This window comes from Monodon monoceros, unplaced genomic scaffold (genome assembly GCF_005190385.1).
Source record: "Monodon monoceros isolate NGI ecotype Baffin Bay Population unplaced genomic scaffold, NGI_Narwhal_1 Super_Scaffold_7, whole genome shotgun sequence".
Taxonomy (NCBI): Eukaryota; Metazoa; Chordata; class Mammalia; order Artiodactyla; family Monodontidae; genus Monodon; species Monodon monoceros.
The window spans coordinates 42,021,987-42,042,940 of record NW_021703784.1 but is presented as its reverse complement, the minus strand read 5'-3'; the positions used below and the strand labels follow the sequence as shown (position 1 = coordinate 42,042,940).

Below are 20,954 nucleotides of genomic sequence, written 5' to 3'. Positions count from 1 at the left end.
TTGATATATATATATATATATATATATAAATATATATATATATTTAGACCTAGCTTACACAGACACAACTCGTACTTGCATACTCTTAAATATTTATATATACAAATATATCATAAATGGGTCATAATACATATTCTGTTTTTGTAACTGCAATTCACTTAATGGTAAGTCACGAAGGGGGACCTGGAGGGGACAGCAAATGAGACTAAAACAAAGTGGTCAGGAAGCAGTATAAGAATGGGAGAGAGGCAGAGGGTGGCGGGCGCCTCTCCTTCCTCCCCCCCTCCCGCCTCGTGTGCTTAGGCAACTCCTCCTCCTCCCTTCCCCTCCTCCTATCCCCCTCCCCCTCCTCCTCCCCTCCCCAGACATGCCCCGCTTTCGGTCCGTGGTCTTCCGCGATAGACAGAGGGGCCGGCCTGAGCTGACACTTTCTCAGCACTAGACCTGGACTCCCACATGGCACCAGAATACAGTCGCTTTGAATCGAAGATACATGACTTGCAAGAGCAAATGATGAACAGCAGCATGAGCTCTGGGTCTGGGTCGGTCCATGCAAACGAGTGAGAAGAGGTCCTTGTATGTCAGGGCCTTGTTTGATTATGACCAGACTTGGGACCGCTGCCTGCCAAGCCAAGGCCTCAGCTTCTCCTTTGGTGACATTCTACTGTCATTAACGCCTCTGATGATGAGTGGTGGCAGGTGAGACTGGTGACCCCACACGGAGAAAGTGAGCAAATCAGTGTGATCCCCAGTAAGAAGAGGGTGGAAAAGAAAGAAAGGGCTCTACTGAAAACCGTGAAGTTTCATGCCAGGAGGGGGATGATTGTGTCTAGCAGGTCCATCAGCCACTATGGAGAACAGTGTGGAGGTTCTTTAAAAAACTAAAAATAGAACTGCCATAGACCCAGAAATCCCACTACTGGGCATATACCCTGAGAAAACCATAATTCAAATAGAGTCATGTACCACAATGTTCATTGCAACACTGTTTACAATAGCCAGGACATGGAAGCAACCTAAGTGTCCGTTGAGAGATGAATGGATAAAGAAGATGTGGCACATATATACAATGGAATATTACTCAGCCATAAAATGAAACGAAATTGAATTATTTATAGTGAGGTGGATAGACCTAGAGACTGTCTTACAGAGTGAAGTAAGTCAGAAAGAGAAAAACAAATACCATATGCTAACACATATGTATGGAATCTAAAAAGAAAAAAAATGGTTCTGAAGAACCTAGGGGCAGGACAGGAATAAAGACGCAGGTGTAGAAAATGGACTTGAGGACACAGTGAGGGGGAAGGGTAAGCTGGGACGAAGTGAGAGAGTGGCATGGACATATATACACTACCAAATGTAAAATAAATAGCTAGTGGGAAGCAGCCACATAGCACAGGGAGGTCAGCTTGGTGCTTTGTGACCACCTAGAGGGGTGGGATGGGGAGGGTGGGAGGAAGACACAAGAGGAAGGGGATATGGGGATATATGTATATGTATAGCTGATTCACTTTGTTATACAGCAGAAACTAACATACCATTGTAAAGCAATTATACTCCAATAAAGATGTCAAAAAAAAAAACCACGAAACATAAAAAGAATTTCCGCCTCTCTCAAAAGTTTTCATTTTACAAGAGCAAAGAAAACATGGTATAGGAGAGCAGCTTACAGTAACAGGGAGTGACGTCCAACACCAGTGACAGTGAAAGCAGTTCCAAAGGACAGGAGGATGCTATTTTGTCATATGAGCCAGTGACACAGCAAGAAATTCACTATGCAAGGCCTGTCATCATCCTGGGCCCAATGAAGGACAGAGTCAACGATGACCTGATTTCGGAGTTCCCGCATAAATTTGGATTTTGTGTACAACATACTACCTGGCCTCAGCGTGATGATGAAGTGGATGGGCAAGACTACCACTTTGTGGTCTCCCGAGAACAGATGGAGAAGTATATTCAGGACAAGTTCATTGAGGCAGGCCAATTCAGTGATAATCTCTATGGGACCAGCATCTAGTCAGTGAAGGGAGTTGGGGAGAGGGGCAAGCACTGCATCTTAGATGTTTCTGGCAATGCTATCAAGAGGCTGCACCAGTCACAACTTTATCCCATTGCCATTTTCATCAAGCCCAAGTCCATTGAAGTGCTTATGGAAATGAACTGACGGCAGAGGTATGAACAAGCAAATAAGACCTATGACAAAGCCATGGAACTGGAGCAGGAGTTTGAAGAATACTTCACAGCCATTGTACAGGGTGACTCACTGGAAGAGATTTAAAACAAAATCAAAGAAATCATTGAGGACCAGTCTGGGCACTACATTTGGGTCCCTCCCCTGAAAAACTCTGAAGAATCCCCTCCAACCATTCTACTGTGAACAGAAGAAATCAACTCCCCCTCCCCTCCTCCCTCTTCATTCCTATCTCCATGGGGAGAACAAACGACTACTGTTCTTGTCCCCTTTTCTAGATATGTCCAAAAAATTGAGTTTTCTAGTCCTGTTTTTTTTAATTTTTGTTTTGTTTTAGTTTATTTGGGGGGATGATGCCATCTTACTCATCACGTGACTGTGCCCATTCCTGCGTGGACCTTTCCCAAGCACTAGCACAAGTGCAAATCCATCAGAGTCATTGTCTGCATAAAACCAAGCTGAAGCGAAGAGAAGAGAGGAGGACTGATGAAAAGACAGACTGGACTGCTGTGCGGCTTATGAAGTGAGCCCCATGCACCCTGCGAGGAGAGGCTCCCAGGCTTTGCTACGATCTGTACACTGCCTTGAGGCTTGGGATGGCGTGGTCATGGCGATAGAAAGTATCTTTTATATATATATATATATATATATATATATATATATATATATATATAATTTATAGAAATTATATATATTATATACTCTCATATAGTTTATTATATATTTACACACATTTGGACTAGAAAATCTATGGAGATATCATCAATGGTACTGTGTTATTAGAGAAATGCTTTAATTTTCATATTCCAATCAGATGGCATCTTATATCCCAACTGGTTGGGGAGGGAGTGAAAGTGGTAGTTAAGTGCTGTACGGAGGGCACCTGCATTGGTCATTCTTTTGAGACCTGGGCTTTTCTTTAGGAGGGGTCAGCTGGAGGATGGTGAGAAAGGGCTTTTCCCCGGGGGCCAGAGGCTTGGAGCTGTGACCCTAGAGCCAATGCTGCCCTTGGGGCACAGTCAGGCCCGCGAGTGGGGAGTGAGAGAATGGCTAACAGTGCTCCCATGGTATTAAATTGCCGATTGTTTTATGCCACCTGATGTGTCTGCATGAAAGGTTTCCTTTTTGTTCATTTTTAAGCTGCTCTTAAACCAAAACCATATTGTGCTACTGTGTCAGCCTCTTCATTCTTCCAAATTTTACTTTTACTATTTAAGTGAATGTGTAGAATCCAATTTGACCATGTTCTAAAGGCTCAAGATGTTCTGGAGGAGCCGGGCCTCGTGAAAGATTAGGCAACCCGGGCTTGGCCATCCTGTCAGAGGAAAGGGAAGTGGGGGCAGGTGAGAACCGACAGGAGCTGGGCCTCCTATTGTAACGTGTCCCTTCACTCACCTGCCAGGGACATGCTGGGCTCAGCTGAGGCCCTGTCATGGGGCCCACTGGCAGGGATGGAGAGTCACTTGCCTTCCAGCTCTGCGCAGAGACAGTGGGATGGCCCTGAGCTTGGCCAGCCGCATAATGAAAAGTTTGATTTGGGTTTTTTTCGCAGCTGCTTCATATGCCCTACCTACCCCAATCCCTCACCAACAGCTGGTAGCTTACTATTTCTTCAAGAAGAAAGTAGACTTTAATGCTGTCAATTTGAGCTGTAGAGCTGAGATTCACTTACTGTTGAGATGTGAAAACTTGTTGCTTTTTCTCAGAGTCAGATGGCGGTGATTGTGGTCAAGAAGGTTTTTCTCTGACCACAAATGCAGGCGGCAGGTGTGGCCCGGGCCCCGCCCCACCATGCTCCTTTGAAGCCACCATGCCTCCCTCAGCTCCACGCTGGAGGCACGACCCAGGGTAGAAGAGTGTGGACATGCTTGGCCCCAAGGTTCAGCCTGTTGTTTCCTAGCCCACTGTGTTACAACTGGTGCAAAGGATACATGTTGAAGATGCTTTGAGGGCTACCAGGCAGATTTAGGAAGTCTGTTAACAGTTCTCCTACCAGCATGATGAGGCTAACTGTAAAGTGTGGAGCCCAGAATGTGAGTAAAGAAAGGGCAGCAGCGGGCTTCCCTGGTGGCGCAGTGGTTGAGAGTCCGCCTGCCGATGCAGGGGACACGGGTTCGTGCCCCGGTCCGGGAGGATCCCACATGCCGCGGAGCGGATGTACCCGTGAGCTGTGGCCACTGAGCCTGCGCGTCTGGAGCCTGTGCTCTGCAACGGGAGAGGCCACAACAGTGAGAGGCCCGCGTACCGCAAAAAAAAAAAAAACAAAAGGCAGCAGCTTTACCCGCGCAGTACACTGGATTGGAGGCAAGAGGGGTAAAATGGTGTCCGATTATGACTCTGGTGAGAAGGGGGTGAGCTGGGAGTGTTGTTGATTTCTTTGATGTTAAATAACGTAGTTTGAATGATGTTCAACCCTCTACCCCTCCCAGGGAAGGAAAGCAGAGATTCAAAGCAAGCATGACACTAGTTGGTTTACCAGTGTTCCTTCCAAGGAGGCATATATATATATATATACATATTTAAATAAATGATAGTTGAAATTAAAAAAAAGGAATGTATCACAAGATGATACATGAATTGTTCAGTTCATGTATCACAAGAACTGAACAATTTTTAGGAATACAATAGTTTAGTGTCAAATTCTGCAGAATGATTAACTGAGAAGACAACACAGACAAATCGATTGGATTTGGCAATTAGTATCCTGGATGGTGACCTCTGCTAGAACAGTGTTAGCCTACCTGCTGTGGGACAGGAAACATGAGATGCAAAGAAGGGGTGAACTATTCCTGTGAGAAGATTCCTTTCAAAATCAGGATGGTAGCTCCAAAGAAAGTCTGAATATAGGAAGAATATTTATGGATTGCTTTGTTTATTTTAAATAGAGGAGATTAGAGCATGAATATAATTTGTGAAGAAACAAGCTGGTAGACAAATAGAGGGATAAAATATAAGAAAAATAGGGAATAGCTAATAAAACAAGATTCTGGAAATGGTCAGGTGTGATCAATAACTAGATGAAGCATTTGTTCATACATGGAGAGAGTATTACATTTTTTTCTTTTGGAGCCTGAAAGAAATGATGTAAAAATCAGTGTAAGTATAGTTAAGATTTTAGGTATAGGGTGGAGAGTTTGCATTCAAGGATCTTCACACCATGGTCTCTATCCTTCATTAATACATTTCGCCTGACTTATACATGAGTCAAACTGGATTACTTCCTCTTGCCCTGATATGTCCTGTGATTTCTGTAATGCTTTGTTTTCTTTAATTCATTTTCTCTTTTCTGATATCTCCTTGTTTAAAACTTATACATTTTGGGCTTCCCTGGTTGCTCAGTGGTTGAGAATCTGCCTGCCAATGCAGGGGACATGGGTTTGAGCCCTGGTCTGGGAAGATCCCACATGCCTTGGAGCAACTAGGCCCGTGAGCTACAACTACTGAGCCTGCGCATCTGGAGCTTGTGCTCCGCAACAAGAGAGGCTGCGACAGTGAGAGGCCCGCGCACCGCGATGAAGAGTGGCCCCCGCTCGCCACAAGTAGAGAAAGCCCTTGCACGGAAACGAAGACCCAACACAGCCAAAAATAAATAAATAAATAAACCAAAAAAACAAAAAACTGATACATTTTTAAAGTTCCAAACAAATTATACCTCCTACTTGAAGCTATACTCACCATATGATCCAGTTCAAGTGTGAGTTCTCATATCTGAAAGTTACAGGTTAAATAGTCAATGATACCTCCCAAAACAGAACCAGTATAGAATACTGGAGGGGAACAAGACGTGTGTGTGTGTGTGTGTGTGTGTGTGTGTGTGTGTGTGTGTGTGGTGATTAGGGAAAAATCTTTCAGCATATGATCTTTCATGGTCTGAAAACGTATGAGAATCTTGTAGGTAGTGGAAGGGGTTCTTTGTTTTCATCCGGCTCAGTAGTTTTAGAAAATATATTTAATTCTCTTAAAATTTAATTCAATTTGCTGCGTTTTGAAAACACAAACTTCACTCTCTTTTATTCAATGTAAAATGTGTATTAGATTTGATTTGCTGAAAAGTAAGGAAATGTTTATTTTTGTTTTGTTTCTGTTTGTTTCCCAAAGGTAATTCTAAAATTTTGTTAAATTGCTTATATAAGCTGTGAGTTTTTATCAATATATAAGAAAAATAAAATTAAGGAATATAATAAAAAGTAGTTGGATATCAATATAGTAATCAAAAACAAGTAATGAGAAGAGCCTAAATTTGGAGTAAGAAGACCTGGCATTGAATCCAAATATATAGCTTGAGCATATTGCCTCACTTCTCTGGTTCACATGCTTTCTAACCTAAAAATAGGTTGTTAGGAGGATCAATTGAAAAAAATTTTTGAAAATGTGTTGCGAACCATAAAGTCTTGTAAATATATTAGTACACTTTTTAGAAGCATTCATGTAAAAGTATGTCCAATTTTTATTTAAGAAGCTTTACTGTATTTACAGTATACAATTATAAGTTTTACAGATTTTGAAATCCATATTCACAGCAATTTGCTTCTTATAACTAAGCACATGTTGCCAATTAAAAGTCCCTCAGCAAATTTTTATTAAATGAATTAATAGTGAATAATTGGTCCTATCCCAAGTCCTATCAAAATAATTTATTTTTAAAAATCAGAAGGTCTTTATTATGCTTTAAATATAGATGCAGAATATTTTGATCTGTTTTCAGGAAATAGGTATTTAACTTTAGATTTTGATTCTAAGATCATTTTGCTTTTCATTCACAAAAGTAAATTATTTTAATCAGAGTTACAACAAAAATTGGTTTTTTTTGGTGAAAATATTTGGGGGAAAATAAAAATATATTTGGCTGGATGGATGTCATTATGTCAGTTTAATCTGTAGACCAATTTTCTTTCACAGCTAGCCATTCACAATTTTTCCATTCATTTTAAATTTACTGAAGTTATTTTTATTAATAATTTTTTAAAATAAAATTTTAAACTAAGAGTTGATCCATTTATTGGTTTTTGTCTGCATAAAATGTTATCATTTATAACTCATACTATTGGGAATTTTATTTGGTCACCACTATTTCTACCAAATCCAATGAGCTTGGATTAAATTTTATATATCATAATATTATACTTGGAGTTTTATTTATTTATACATTTATTTGTCTTATTCGTATCAGTCATATTCACCAAAATTTCAAAGACTGAAAGAGTACATTTATTTCTTGGCTAATCTTAGGACAATATATAGAACAATTGCCTTCAGATAATTTAAGATTAAGCTAATATCCAGGGCTGGGGATAGGCCAATTATTCATAATTTTTCAATCATTCTGTGTCCTACCAATGTTTCTTTTTTTAAAAAATACATTTATTTATTTATTTTTGGCTGCATTGGGTCTTCGTTGTTGGGTCTTCGTTGCTGCGCAGGCTTTATTTGCAGCGAGTGGGCGCTACTCTTCGTTGAGGTGCACAGGCTTCTTATTGCTGTGGCTTCTCTTGTTGTGGAGCACGAGCTCTAGGCACACGGACTTCAGTAGTTGTGGCACGCGGGCTCAGTAGTTGTGGCTCGAGGGCTCTAGAGCACAGGCTCAGTAGTTGTGGTGCACAGGCTTAGTTGCTCCACGGCACGTGGGATCTTCCCAGACCACGGCTCAAACCCATGTCCCCTGCATTGGCAGGCAAGTTCTTAACCACTGCGCCACCAGGGAAGTCCCACTACCAATGTTTCTAATTCAATGTTTTACTATATTTATAACATACATTTTCTTTTCTTAAAGTCTTCAAAGTGAGTCAGCTTAATAGATATCATTTAATAGACATTTAAAAATTATATATTTGATCAATTATCTATGGTTCTGAATAATATATGCTTATGCTTTTCTCCATTTCTTTGAATAGCTGAATTAATATAAATTATTTTATGGGAAATATTAATGACAAAATACTCAGTTGGTCATGAGATAAATGAGTGAGGAATTCATAAAAATCAAAGCAGAATGTGTTTAGAGGACTGAAGGAAAATAAGATCATATTGTAATACAAGAACAGAAAGTTTAAATAGAGTTTCAGGAAAAGTGTTCTAATACTAAAGTCATGCTATGAAATATCTTCCCATGGGAAGTGTGAATACTTCAGTTATTCAAAACCAGTCTGGAAACAGCATTAAAAAATATACCCTAGGGAGTAATTTTATACAGTGGTTGAGCCAACTAGGAGCCAAATAGGCCTTTACCATATCTACTTGGTATGACAAGTAAAATAGCAACTTTTATATAGTACCTGCCATTTGAAAGGAGAAATTAAAAAATAATGTGACCAGCACAGGTAACACAATTCTTTTAATAAAACGCAGTCACATTTTACTAACCTATAAAATAATAGGAGTAATGATGATTTTCAAATAATTTTGAAAATAAAAAATGTTATGAAGTATTGTCAGGTTCTATTATATATTTTATTGACACATATTACTTCTCTGGAAAAAGAATTCTATAAGCTGGAAAGTGGGAAAGAAAGGGAACTAATATAGTGAGAAGGAAAAAATAAATGAGAAGGAAAGCAGAAAACATCTGCTAGCCACCCTAAATGGCATCAGGCTGTAATGGGGCCAGCTCAAAGATATTATTCATACTAAGATAAAAAAGAAATCCAGATGTTTCTCTGCCAAATGTGTTAAAGTTAACATTCTCTATTTTTGTGAACAGTGACCTTCTACTTGTAGCATTATCATTTTCAAGATCTCATGTAAAAAATATTTCATTGGTTAAACTTTTGAATATCTGTTTCATAATATTTCAGTTCATTTTTCATCATTTAAAATAAGTATGTCTGAAAGACAATGATGTAAACTACAACTCCAGAAACTAAGAGTACAGTTGACTGTTGAACAACATGGGTTTGAACTTCACAGGTCCACTTAGCAGATTTTTCAATAGTCAACACTACAGTACTACACGATCTGAGGTTGGTTGAATCCACCAATAGGGAACTATAGTTAAGGAGGGACCATGGATACAGAGGGCCAACTATAAGTTATACTTGGATTTTTGACTTCACAGAGGGTGGGGACTCCTAACACCCCCCACCACATTGTTCAATGGTCAGTAGTAATTCAATCAGCATATATTTTTGTAATATTTACAGTATACCATATTTATTTTAACAAATCAGGGATCTTTAAAAATAGTGAAAGCCAACTAAATAATGTCTAAATACGTGCTTGTTTATGCTTCAGTTGAATCATCTAAATATGATTTCTTAATTTTTAGTAATAGCTGAGAACATGGGATTATTCTGTTCTTTTACATTCATTACTACTTATGACAACAAGAACAATTCAGTGCTTACTCTGTTCCAGGCTCTTTACATTAAATAATCCTCACAAAGACCAAGATGAATACTTTATTACCTCAAGTTTCCATATTAGGAAAATGAGGCATAAAGGAGTTAACTTGCTTTCCTAAGTTATCACAGCTGGTAGGTCCCAAAGACTTATTTCAAACTCAGGCATTCTGAATCCAGAGCTCATATTCTGAGGCTCTGTCTAAAGCATTTAAAATAAGCTTCTATAGTATCTGGGAGTCATGTAGTTAACACAACAAAGTTCTAATATATTTTGTAGCACTTGTGTAATTAATTCGAAGACACTTTCAGTTGGAAATTGGCTATTACTATCTTCTCAGTAAGTGTTCTCTTGTAGTCAGAATTAAGTCTTACTTTCATTCCTACGTGCCTAGTATTGATACGATGTCATTATATAGTTCTGTGGATACCTAATGCATATTTGTTGAATAAGTTATATATTAAAATTTCACAGAGAAAGTTGCTCAAAAAAGGGGGAGGAGCAATATTTGAAGTTACTTTTATTCTATGGAGCAAGCTTTAAGAAAATTTAATTAAAATTTTATTTTGTGATAATTGAAGATTCACATGAAGTGGTAAAAAAATAATACTGACAGCTCCCATGTACCGTTTACCTGGTTTGTCCTCATGATGATATCTTGTAAAACTATAGTAAAAATACCATGATGAGGAAATTGACATTGATACAATCCATTCTTATTCAGATTTTTCCAGTTTTACACGTACAGATGGTCCCTGACTTACAATGGTTTGACTTACAATTTTTCGACTTTACAATGGTGCAAAAGGGATATGCATTCAGTAGAAACTGTACTTTGAATTAAAAAAAAATTATTGGAGTATAGTTGATTTATGATGTTGTGTTAGTTTCTGCTGTACAGCAAAGTGGATCAGTTATACATATACATATACCCACTCTTTTTTAGATTCTTTTCCCATATAGATCATTACAGAGTATTGAGTAGAGTTCCCTGTGTTATACAGTAGGTCCTTATTAGTCATCTGTTTTATATATAGTAGTGTATATATGTCAATCCCAATCTTCCAATTTATCCCTCACCCCCTTTCTCCCTGGTAACCATAAGTTTGTTTTCTACATCTGTGACTCTATTTCTGTTTTATAAATAAGTTCATTTGTATCGGACTTCCTGATGGCACATTGGTTAAGAATCAGCCTGCCAATGCAGGGGACACAGGTTCTATCCCTGGTCTGGGAAGATCCCACATGCCACAGAGCAACTAATCCTGCGTGCCACAGCTACTGAGCCTGCACTCTAGAGCTGCGAGCCACAACTACTGAGCCCGCGTGCCACAACTATTGAAGCCTGCGCACCTAGAGCCCGTACTCTGCAACAAGAGAAGCCACCACAATGAGAAGCCCGTGAACTGCAACGAAGAGTAGCCCCTGCTCGCTGCAACTAGAGAAAGCCCCCACGCATCAACAAAGACCCAGTGCAGCCAAAAATAAATAAATAAGTAAATTTATTTTAAAAAGTTCATTTGTATCACTTTTTAAGATTCCGCATATAAGCAATATCATATGATATTTGTCTTTCTCTGACTTACTTCACTTAGTATGATAATCTCTTTTGATCTTTTCCTAGGCTAGCAATACGTGGTAAGATACTCTAGTGATGCTGGGCAGCAGTAGGGAACCACAGCTTCTAATCAGCCATGCGATCACCAGGGCAAACAACTGATACACTCACAACAATTCTGTACCCATACAGCCATTCTGTTTTCTACTTTCAGGACAGTATTCAATAAATTACATGAGATGTTCAATCCTTTATTATAAAATAGGCTTTGTGTTAGAAGATTTTGCCCAACTGCCGGCTCATGTAAATGTTCTGAGCGTGTTTGAGGTAGACTAGGCCAAGCTATGATGTTCAGTAGGTTAGGTATATAAATGCATTTTTGAATTTTGATATTTTCAGCTTATGATGGGTTTATCAGAACGTAACCCCATCGTAAGGAAGGAAGATCTGTACTCATTTGTGTGTGTGTATGTGTGTGTGTATTCAGATGTAAGCAATTTTGTCACATGTAATGGTTCATGGAACTACTATCAGTCAAGATACAAAACAGTTCCATCAATACAAGGGTATCTATTGCCGATTGTACTCTTTTAAAACCACTCCAGCTCCTCCTCCTCTTCCTTAATCCCTAACAACCATGAATTTGGTCTCCATCTCTATACGTTTGCCATTTCTAGAATGTTATATGAGTGGAATTTTATAGTATAAAACTTTACTTGTTTTTTTTTCCTTTTTTTCTCTAGGTAAAATTCCCTGGAGATTTATCCAAGTTGTTGTATATATATCAATCCTGCCTTTTTATCCCTGAGTAAGTATTCCATGGTGTGTACGTGCCATAGTTTGTTTAATCTTTCTCCCACTGAAGGACATTTTAAGCTGTTTCCAGTTTTTATCCATTACAAATGAAGCTACTATGAATTTTTGGCTACAGGTTTTTGCATTAGCATAAGTATTCATTTCTCTGGGATAAATGCACAAGCATGCAGTTGCTGGGTCATATGGTAGTTGCATGTTTAGTCTTATAAGAAACCCACAAACTGTTCCACAGTGGCTATACTATTTTACATCTCCACCAGAAACGTATGAATGATCCAGTTTCTTTGCATGCTTGCAAGCATTTGCTATTGCCACCATTTTAAATTTTAGCCATTCTGGTAGGTGTGTAGTAATATCTCATTGTAGTTTTAAGTTTCATTTCTCTAATGGCAAGCCATATTGAACATCTTTTCCCATGTCATCAATTTATCCTTTTTAGTGGTATATAGAAGGCAAATTTTATTTACTATTTACATATCCTCTTTTGTGAAACGTCTGTTTGTCTTTTGACTGTTTTCTAATTGGATTGTTCTTTACTGGTGAGTTTTGAGAGTTTTTTCATATAATCCAGATACTTATTTTTGGTTCTTTATGTATTCTGGGTACTAGTCCTTGTGTAAGGTGTGCAAATATTTTCTCCCAGATCATAATTCATCTTTTAAATTTCTTAACAGAGTCTTTTGTAGAAAAAAAGTTTTTAATTTTGATCAGGTCCAATTTATCAAATTTTCTTTTATGGATCATGCATTTGGCATCAAGTATAAGAATTCTTCCTATAGCTAGAGATCTTGAAGATTTTTTTTATTTTTTTTTCCTAAAAGTTTGACAGATTTATGTTTTACATTTAAGTTTGTGATTAAACTTATTTTATTTTTTAAGAAATTAACTTTTGCTATTTTATTTTATTTATTAAAAAAAAGTTTTTTGGCTGCGTCGGGTCTTCATTGCTGTATGTGGGCTTTCTCTAGTTGTGGTGAGTGGAGGCTACTCTTTGTTGAGGTGCACAGACTTCTCATTGCAGTGGCTTCTTGTTGCAGAGCATGGACTCTAGGCACGTGGGCTTCAGTTGTTGTGGCGTATGGGCTCAGTAGTTGTGGCACACAGGCTCTAGGGCATGTGGGCTTCAGTAGTTGTGGTGCGTGGGCTCAGCAGTTGTGGCACATGGACTTAGTTGCTCCACAGCATGTGGGATCTTCCCGGACCAGGGATCGAACCCATGCCCCCTGCATTGGCAGGGAGATTCTTCACCACTGCGCCACCAGGGAAGTCCCTGTGATTAATTTAAAAAATTTTATATAACATTTAAGGTCTAGGTTGAAGTTTGTTTTGTTTTGTTTTTTGGCCCATGCATGTCCAGTTGCTCCAAGACCATTTCTTGAAAAGATTATCTTTCTTCCATTGAATTGTTTTTTTCAACTTTGTTAAAAAATCTGTTGGACATAATTTGTGTAGGTCTATTTTTTAATTCTCCATTCTGTTCCATGGAGCTATGTGAAGATTTTTAAAAAATATTTATTCATTTTGTTTATTTATTTTGGCTGTGCTGGGTCTTAGTTGCAGCACATGGGATCTTTAGTTGCAGCATGCAAGATCTTTAGTTGTGGCTTGCAGGATCTTTTAGTTGCGGCATGCGGGCTCTTAGTTGTGACATGCGGGATCTAGTTCCCTGACCAGGAGTCGAACCCAGGCCCCCTGCATTGGGAGCATGAAGTCTTAACTACTGGACCACCAGGGAAGTCCCGTGAAGATATTTTAAGATATATTTAATACTAAGAAAAAGTGAAAATTCTAGAGTTGTAGTTAGCAAATATTTTCTGTAAAGATTCAGATAGTAAATATTTTTGCCTTTGTAGTCTCTGTCAGCTCTGTTGTTGTCAGGCAAAAGCAGTCATAAATAATACATAAATGAATGGGGGTGGCCGTGTTCCAATTAAACTTCACTTACAAAAATATGCAGCAGGTTGGATTTGGCCCATAGGTTATGGTTTTTGAGGGATGTTGCTTTTGCCAATCCTTCTAAAGAAGAGAGTAATAACTGAGGTAAAAATCTCATTGTCCAGAAACTATTGGATATTTATAAAATACTGCTAAATTCCTTCTAGCCACTACCATGTTTCCCATGCTAATGGCCTTGTTATCATCTTAATCAATATTTCTCACATGAATAATGTAAGGGACCATTTTAAAGGGAAAGCACTCTTGTATATTGCTAACGGTCATTTAAGTTACTCTTTACTGTGATATTACTGAAATACGTAGAAACACAGAAATAAGTATAATTTTCTTATGTATTTGTATAAGAAAGACTATGAAGCAAATAAACTAACATTAAGAAAATTAATTTGGTGTAATGACTGAATGCCTTGTTCAAAATAAATAATTTTCTGAGGTTGAAAATGGTATTGACTCTCTTAAACAAGGACTACTTTTAGTTTGAAATGACTATGAGATGGCTCAATTCTCCATAACTTCTGTCTGTGGAATTACTTTGAATACCTTGTTTAGTCAATACACTGATATCGTTGGCCTTCACTTGGCACACCTCACTAGTTACATGTAAATGGTCACGTTCTTATTAGACTCTGACAATTAAAAGCTCTTCCTTGTACTATTTTTATAAACACCAACTGGGTACTGAATTTATGAAGCCATTCTTATGTTTAAGATGGTTTTCACAAGATCCAGAGTATACTTATGTTAAATATCATGTCATATAAATTAAATCATAAAGCTAAAAAATCTTATAGACAATAAGCCCTGTAAAGACATAAAACATCATAAAAAATCATTTGGGAAATGCTGATCTTGAATCTTTCTATTTAAAGCTGGCAGCACGGTCTTTCATGAAAATAATATCTGTCTAAACATATCTATAGGCTTTTGAAGAAATGGGTATATGTAATTTACCTACAGGTATTTGCTTTGGTATAATTAATTTATTCTGAAGGAGTCACATGGAATCCTTGTCATCAGATTCTGAATTCTAATTAGTACTATAATGTTCTTCTGAGATATAATGCATTTCTGTGTTATTATTTAACAGGTATTCACTGAATATCTACAGCGCTCGTACCAGAAATGAAAATAAAATTAATGCTTGGTCCCTGCCCTGGAGTAGTTTATTAACCAGTTTAGAAAACAAGACATTCACATTAAGTTTGTAACATCAGTAGCTAACATTTATCAAAAGCTTACTATTTTCCAGGTTCTATTCTAGGGTCTTTACATGTGTTAAATGATTTACTCATACATATAACCTTATAAGGTAGGTTCTGTTTACCTACCTTAAGTAACTAAAGGACAACTAAAGTAACTAAAGGACAGAGAGTTAAAGTAACTTGTTCAAGATCCCACAGCTAATAATTGGTGAAGGTACCATTCAAACCAGGCAATCTGATTCAATAGCCTGTGACTTTAATTCCTACTCAGTATTGTTTCCTCCAAAAGGAAATTAGTATCATCTGATTGGTTGATCAGAGCCAAGCTTTGAGTCAATTGGTTCTACAGGTTGCATTTTACCATCTTACACCCCTTTGCCAATGCAGTCAGTACATTAACACAACCATTTTTGGAAATTATATATAATTGGGGAAATTATTTGGTCATTATTATGGCCAAATTTGATTACACTTTTAGGAGAAAGCTCCACTACCTAAATATTTTCAATTTTCTTTTGGGAGGCTCCTTCAGAATGACTGACCCTTTTTTGAACTGCCCTAGGTTGGACTGGTAAAGGCATTGCATTTAACGCAAAGATTTTATTTCCTGTCTGGCCATGTTGAAGCATAAAAAGAATCAGGAAAACAATGTATTACAATCAAATAAACCTACAAGAGTTGGAAATTATTTGGCTTATATTGATATATTTTAAAGACTGTTTCTATATTCAAGTCAATTTTGACTGTTGACAATTTTAACATTCATGAATTAGTCCAATCGGGGTTAAGAGTAGTTTTTGTTTATGATTTTCTTTTGTTTTGTAACTTCAAAAATAATATTAATAAAACAAAAAGACAACCTTCAGAATGGGAGAAAATATTTGCACAGGAAGCAACCGACAAGGGATTAATCTCCAAAATATACAAACAGCTCATGTTGCTCAATTTCAAAAAAACAAATAACTCAGTCAAAAAATGGGCAGAAAATCTAAATAGACATTTCTCCAAAGAATACATACGGATGGCCAAAAAGCACTTGAAAAGATGCTCAACATCGTTAATTATTAGAGAAATGCAAATCAAAACTACAATGAGGTATCACCTCACTCCGGTCAGAATGGCCATCATCATAAAATCTACAAACAATAAATGCTGTAGAGGGTGTGGAGAAGAGGGAACCCTCCTACACTGGTGGTGGAAATGTAAATTGGTACAGCCACTATGGAGAACAGTATAGAGTTTCCTTAAAAAACAAAAAACAGAACTACCATATGACCTAGCAATCCCACTCCTGGGTATATACCCAGAGAAAGCCATAATTTGAAAAGGTACATGCACCCCAATGTTCATTGCAGCACTATTTACAATAGGACATGGAAGCAACTTAAATGTCCATCAACAGAGGAATGGATAAAGAAGATGTGGTACATATATGCAATGGGATATTACTCAGCCACAAAAAAGAACAGAATAATGCCATTTGCAATGACCTGGATGCACCTAGAGATTGTCATACTGAGTGAAGTAAGTCAGACACAGAAAAATATCATATGATATCGATTATATGTGGAATCTAAAAAAAAGCATACAAATGAACTTATTCAGAAAACAGAAGTAGAGTCACAGATGTAGAAAACAAACTTATGGTTACTGGGGGGAAATGGGTGAGGGATAAACTGGAAGACTGGGATTGACATATATACACTACTATATATAAAATAGATAACTAATACGAACCTTCTGTATAGCACAGGTACTCTACTCAATACTCTGTAATGGCCTATATGGGAAAAGAATCTAAGGAAAAAAAAAAAAGAGTGGATATATGTGTATGTATAACTGATTCACTTTGCTGTACACCTGAAACTAACACAACATTGTAAATCAACTATACTCCAATAAAAATTTTTAAAAATATTAATAGAACTTAAATTTGATGAAATGTTTTTTACTAAGTGCATTTTTACTATTGAGTAAAAAATTGTAAATATAAAACTTAGTTAACCCCTTTTTAGTGATGACGTGATAATTTGGGCTTTTTCTTCCTCTAATTCTGAGCCATTTAATTAACAACATATCACTATAATTTTATAATTGCTTGTCCCCATAACTACTAAACCATAGAAACCAAATGCTTATAGAGTGATAACTTAGTTACTCTAATAAAAGTTTTATAGTCTTATTTGTTGTGCCTATTTAATTGTTAATATAACAGTGAAGGTATACAAATATGATTTGTTTGGTTATGATTCTCAGAGAAGAAATGACATAGGTTTGATCCTTTAAAGGAATTACTTATTTAGTCATTTTAAAACCAAAAAGAAAGGTAGCCTGGGGGCAGAAGGAATAATCAGAGTGATTTAGAGGAGAAATAGAATGAATTTCAATAAAATGTGAATATTTATAACTGATATCTATGTTTACAGCCTGAAGCTATATATCAAAGTTCTAATTACAATATGCATAAGTTAATGCATGTGAAATGAAATTATTTTGTTACACAGCTTAAGCAACAAGTGTTCAAAATGTTTATTGATTCTTTGCAATTTTAGGAATTTAATCAGCAGATTTTAGTGAAGGACATTTTTATTTGATTCAGAGATACGTTGTCTCCACATTTTAACATTTTGAAATTGAGGTACCTTGTATAATCCAAGGTTCATTTGCAGCCTTAATGCCAAAACTTGGTAAAGAAATAAGTTGCCATGTGGTCCACCCTGCCTGTGAACTTAACTCTGTAGGTGTAGGTGCTTATTTATCTAATTGTCTACTCAGCTAGGTTATTTGCAAATTGGTATCCAAACAGAAGATTGAATTTTAAATTAATTTGGAACCATAATTGTAGCCCAAAATTCATAAAAATTATTATATTGGGATGCAACATTGAAATGGAAAGTACCGGGTTCAAAAGAGCATAACACAGATCTGTAAGATGAAAACATTACAAATTGGGCAAATATTTCTTGCTAGAGCATTATCTGCATGTTTTTAAAGTATCAACCAAGTAATTTACAGTACCTAATGGGAGAGAAAATATACAAGAAGATAAAGCTAAGTTTTATTTTGTCATTGAGACATTTAAAAAAGGATTTCTGGTTACCCTCCAGGCAATGCAATTAAAGATAGGAGAAATTGCCAAATCTCTTGAAACAGATCACAGAATTTTCAAAGCTAGGAAAGGTTGGTGTGATGATTCATACATCATGCAAATCTATTCCTCAGATACTGAGCATGTAACATTCAAAGGCTTCCAGCTGACTTCCAAGAGAAGCTGTTAACTTGCAGGGATACATAAGTCCTATAGGGAGAAAGGAAACCTTGAATTTAACTAAATCGGAAATGCAGAGAAAATCTTGATATTCCTTGATATGTCAGAAATTATACAGTGAATCCTAAATGTGATAAAGCAGTCAGGTTCATGGGCATAGACTATAAAAAGCAATATTTCTGGGTTCTGTAACTGCATATGCCTGGAAGTGATTCAGGAGAAGCTTTGGATTCTGAATTATTATGAATATTCCTATATTCCCTAGGAATAGGAAGACTTATTTCACAACTAATGTCCAAAGACCTCTAGCCTATAAATAGGACATCTCTCTTGCTTCCTAAATCAAGGTGGTAATTCCAACAATAAAAGGGAGAACTAGAGCAAAAGCTAAAGAGTGAGAAGGAGGTGCTAAGAGAGAAGAGTAAAATGAATAGAGGGCCCCCAGTACCTGAGAGTGATAGAGGAGCCAGCGAAAAGAGGCTGAAAGGAGGTAGACAGAGAGAAGGGAGGAAAACAAATGGGATGTAGTGTCATGAAAGCAAAGCAAAATTAATGTTTCAAGGAGGGGGTAATCAGTTGTTAAATGCTGCTGAGATGCTGAGTAGTGTGAAGGCAGAAACGTGTCCACTGAATTTAGTTATACAGTAAGTCCCCTACATAGGAACAAGTTCCATTCTGAGAGCACGTTCGTTAAGTCCAATTTGTTCATAAGTCCAACAAAGTTAGCCTAGGTACCCAATTAACACAATCAATTATATAGTACTGTATTGTGATAGGTTTATAATACTTTTCATACAAATAACATATAAAAACAAACACAAAAAATAAAGAAAACACTTTTAATTTTATAGTACAGTACCTTGAAAAGTACAGTACAACAACTGGCATACAGCTGCTGGCATCGAGTGAACAGGCAAGGAGAGTTACTGACTGGAGGAGGGAGAGGCGTTAGGAGATGGTAGAGCTGAAGGACCATCGGCAATAGGAGATGGAGGCCAAGCTGCAATTTCAGTCATGCCTGATGGTGATGGCACAGGTTCTGGTTCCTTGCTGGATTCAATTCTATCTTCCCTCTTGAAGAAACGATCCAGTGATGTCTGGGTAGTAGCTCTTTTTTTCTTGTCATAGATGACATGGTAGCCCTGGATTGCATTCTGAACAGCTGCTGCAACCTTCATGTACTGTTCTACGTTTGGGTCCTGTGCCTCAAAAACTAACAGTCGCTCCTCAAATAAAGAAAATTCACTTGCCATTTCCTGCATCGTGAATCTCTTGGGTTCTTAGGGTACTTCTTTTTCCTCTTGTCTCTCTTCGTCCTTTCTCTGGGTCTCCAATTCCATCAGGTCTTCATTAGTAAGCTCCTCGTATTGCACAGCAACAGTACTGTACAGTAAAGTATACAAAAGCACAACCACTTGTAGAGGCTGCACGCACGTGACAATGTACTCCAGACACATGAACTAACTTACGTGATCGGACATGAGAATGCACGTTTGCATCTTTGAAAGGTTGCAACTTGAATGTTCGTATGTAGGGGACTCACTGTAGAGAGCTAACTGAAACTTAAGGAAAGTGGTTTTCATGCGGTAGTGTGGTAGAAGACAGATTCAATTGGTCTGAGAAGTTAATGGGACAAAAAAGTGCAGACTAAAATAACTTTTCTATTAAGTCTAAATGTGGGAAGTATATGAGCTGAAAAAGCATCGGAGGTATAATTTGTTTTTTTTTAACTTTTAGATGAAAGAATTTAAAGACAAATTTGTAGAGGAATAGAGTAATTCATTGTGGTTCAAACTGCAGGTTATGACTCACTATTGTGTTGTAGCATTAATTTAGTGAGTGGTGACCAGCATTAATTAAAAAAAAAAGAAAAAAAGATAAAATATCAGTGTATCATGCAAGTAAGGTGATCTTACCTTGTAAAATTGTGTTTTTTTGGTACAAATTGTCAACTGCAAAGCACAGTGAGATATATTTTATACATTTATACATGATACTTATATGCAGTGCATATGTTACATGTGATAAGTACATATATTATATATGTATAATGTGAATGTATTGGGTTGCAATGTAATACATATATTCCTTGTTGTGGGTCTTAGTAAAAAGAAAAAAAAAATACTCTGAAAGTGAAAGCATTAAATGTTAGCATAGATTCTGAAGAATGTGGGGGGAACTGGGACTCAGATTACATGTAGAAGAATTGGCCTTCAAGAAGAGGAGAGACATGCACCTTTTTGTATCAGGAGGGCAGGAGGAGAAGGTTGGTACACATGCAGGTTAATGACAGATTTGGCAGTAGAATATTGAAGGAATTCCCGTCTGATGGCTCGAATCATTTTAGTTAAGTACAATGCAATCACCTGCTGAGAGTGAAGTGTATGGACAGGGTATCGCAACTTGTAAAGAGTAAAGAACATATGAAATATTCGTTATAGAAATTAGATCAAGATGATTAGAGAATTATATTAAGATTGTGTATAGGTGAAGTTGTTGACTGAATTTATCCGTCCATTTATGTACTGTCAATCCATTTATGAGTGCTTAGCTATCTGAGTATAGAGATAGACACAGGTAACAAAGATTGTTGGATTCAGGGTTGGAGCTTTTCTCGTTGGAGGCTTT

General features: G+C 37.2%; 1 pseudogene; it reads left to right on the top strand.

The window, feature by feature from the left end:
- The first annotated feature begins 471 nt into the window (after positions 1-471).
- Positions 472-2,718, top strand: LOC114887540 (annotated as a pseudogene).
- The last annotated feature ends 18,236 nt before the right edge of the window (positions 2,719-20,954 follow it).